The sequence below is a fragment of the Austrofundulus limnaeus genome, unplaced genomic scaffold (assembly GCF_001266775.1).
Source record: "Austrofundulus limnaeus strain Quisiro unplaced genomic scaffold, Austrofundulus_limnaeus-1.0 Scaffold160, whole genome shotgun sequence".
NCBI classification, from domain to species: Eukaryota; Metazoa; Chordata; class Actinopteri; order Cyprinodontiformes; family Rivulidae; genus Austrofundulus; species Austrofundulus limnaeus.
In genome coordinates this window covers 1,014,201-1,017,362 of record NW_013952562.1, presented here as the reverse complement: position 1 = coordinate 1,017,362, position 3,162 = coordinate 1,014,201, and the positions used below count along the sequence as shown (strand labels likewise).

Genomic DNA, 3,162 nt, shown 5'->3' with positions numbered 1-3,162 from the left:
CTTTTTACACCTCCCTTTCTTCATGTGTTCAATACTTTTTCCCTGTGCCATTCCACATTATTACAAATAACTTCATTTCTGGACATTTATGCTTTGATTTCTTTGTATGTATGGATCACTTGGGTTGTTACCGACATCTGGTGAAAATTTCATGGTATTAGCACTTCTAGTAATATATTTACTGAGAAAAATGGTGATGTGTTCAAAACTTATTTTACCCGCTGTATGCTAAACCCTAAATTAGAGCTGAAATCGTTGGTCAGTGGACAGAAAGTTCACCAACCATTGATTGACAGTTAAGATCAATACTTTGTAGGTCATGAATGTTCTGTTATTCAATTCAGGTGTGGAAAAAAGTAGATTAGTGACAGAATCTTCACTAAAACGATCAGTTGAACTTGCTAGTTCTAATCCCAAAGGTTAGCAATTATTAAATAGCTTTAGAGCGCTGCTATCCTGCAGGTTTTCCTTGCTTCTCTSCTCCAACACACCTGGTTTGGATGAATGGGTGATTAACGGCCTTCTGCAATGAATCAGGTGTGTTGAAGCAGAGGAGCCTCCAAAACATGCAGGTTTGCATTCCTCATTCCGATCTCTTATCGACATCCGAGAAGTCTAAACATTGTCTGTGCATCCTGGAAGAGCTTTTAGTTCCTTTTTTGCTCAGAGCTGCATAAACATGAGCTTGTTTACACTCAGCAGTTTCAGTAAAATGTTAGCATTTCTTTGTAACTCGTGGAAAGTTCTGTTTACTCTAAATAAATCTCCAGCGATCTAGAATAAATAATTTGTTTACTGATCACAGTTGTATTATTATTATCACCTGCTGCTGAAAGGTGAAAAGCTGATGTTTCTTTTTACAAGTGTTTTTGTGACTGTTAGCAAAATATCTCATGAGCAACTTAACAAATTTTATTGAAATTTGCAGAGAGGAATCATAAGGTGCACACTTTGAACCGATTAACATATGGACCAAATTTTAGCTCAATATCTGTAAAATGGACCCATTCATATCTATTTTTGTGATTTCTACATTTAGTGTAGTAGCCATCTTGATTTAAACTCAAAACATTAATCWGTTGTAGATGTACTTCCAATGATTGATTTCTGAGAGTTTTATTCATAACGGTCCAGTGGTTCAGGAGATATTTTGCTAACAGACACATAAGGTGGACCCTGAGAGTTAATACAATCATTTAAAGCAAAGGCCTTGAATGTGTAACACTCGAAGTATGTGGTGTGAATGTCCTCAGCTACGACCACACCAGATTTTAGCACGAGATCTGTAAAGTTGAGTGCGTTGTCGCCATTTTTGTGTTTCTTAATAAAAGTTGTCTGTGGCGACCATCTTGAATTGAGTTTGCACCAAAAGTTAATCAGTTGYAGATGTACTTCCAATAATTATTTCCTGAAAGWTTTACTAAAAAAAMMTYAGTGGTTCATGAGATATTTTGCTAACAGACACACAAGCGCAAGCAACAACCTTAAACTCTGACATGATGACCGGTGGGGTTAGAAAACTGCAYGCTTTGCTTAAAGTGTTGCTGCCAAACTGATTGATTTTTATTTTTATTTTTTTACCTGGAGGCTACCTGAAAAATGTTCAAAAGGACATAATGGAGTCTCTGTTAGCAAGAACAGTGTGTATTTTAGACTTGCCGTGCAAACAATTAGACCTGCAAGGACCAACACACACACACACCTGCTACTGTGTGTGTGTGTGTGTGTGTGTATGAAGACAGAACACACCCTGCCCCTGCTGCAGCCCTGGAGGTATGAAATTCCTTCTGAGAGAGGTGACTTGTCCCAACCTGGCGAGCAGCAACACACACACACTAAGCTCCTACCAGGTCTAATGGTATCATGTTGGGACAAGAGAACACTTGCCCCRCACAGGAACGTGGAGGAATGAGGCAGCCTGCGAAGACCTGCCCTCAGAGGCTGAATTCAATGATCTGCAGAGGAAGACGTGCACACACTCACTCAGGGAAGAGCGATTTTCTTTTCTCATTTACTGAATCTTCTGTGGGACACAGAAAAGGCAGCACACAGGTGGGTTCTTGGCAGACATTTAATTTTTCAGTGGTCCGCTCCTTCATTTTCTGCGGGTGAGAAGTGATGGACTGCAGCGTGTGATTTTCTGACTGCTGAGAAGTTTGATGATGGTACGTGTGGAGGAACCRCTGCAGCTAGCTTCTGCTGATGGTTTTGCTGAACAGAAGAGAAACTTACAGGTTTAACGTCGAATCTTTAGTTGGTTCAAATGTGTCTTCAGACACTAAAAGCCCGTTTTGTTTGCATGGAAGCGATTATTGTCTGTTTAATGCWACGAGGAAATAAATCTGTGTTCAGATTTACACTTTCATTACCATTCAGAGTTTGTGTTGTGGCATCTGAAGTGGGTCTGGTCTGCAGAGCTTTTGCAGGGAGGAGTAAAGAGGAGGTGAAGCCCACYCCGAGCCACATTCCCTGCTTTGTCTCAGTGCGAGCTCAGTCATTGGCGGTCAGATGCAGGAAGTGAGGAAACCTTTGTTTGCTTCCTGTTTCCTGTTCATGATGTCACCCAGAATGCAACCTGCAGCTCAGAGCTGATCGAACCACTCGCTCTGCAAGACTGGAGGAGTTGCTTTTGAGGTTGATGTTTCTTTTTCTCTCTGTCTGTGTGCGCGTCTGTACGCGTGTCGACAGGCTCAGATGTTACCATATTAGGACATCAGAGGAAACTCAACTTACTACAATGGTTGGAAAGCAGAACTCAAATCAGTAATCAGAACATCACCATGTGAGCTGACAAACATAAAACTGTTTACAACAAATAATGAAGGAGATAAGTGAGTTTAAATCATTCACAACATGAAGCAAGAAACTGTTTTCCAAGAAAATATAGCTTAATGCTAACTGCTGAAGCTGGAACTGAGTGGTTAAAGCTAAAAGATTATAACACTAGCTGATAGGAGCAGAAGACTAGCTAAAGCAGTGGTTCCCAAACTTTTTATCTTCTGACCCACAAAATATCCATGGCAAAAACTTGTGACCCCAAATATTACTGGTCTGAGTACAAAAACTTTGTTAATAACCCTAAAAACACAGGCTTTTCGACAATCTAAACAGCTTGTACACAAATATAAATACTTATTTTGTGTTTTTGTAATAGTTATAGGG

At 40.1% G+C, this 3,162-nt stretch overlaps 1 protein-coding gene across 2 annotated transcripts in view; it reads left to right on the top strand.

Moving 5' to 3' along the window:
* LOC106523594 (serine/threonine-protein kinase PAK 2) overlaps positions 1-3,162 on the top strand; it is a 26,833-nt gene that overhangs the window by 2,673 nt on the left and 20,998 nt on the right. The window contains exon 1 of one of the 2 annotated variants that reach the window (XM_014017079.1): positions 1,952-2,052. The exons of the other annotated variant lie outside the window; for it this stretch is intronic. The gene's annotated coding sequence lies outside the window, so the exon portion shown is untranslated. Of the gene's footprint in view, positions 1-1,951; positions 2,053-3,162 lie in introns of those variants that run through there. 2 annotated transcript variants of the gene reach the window in all.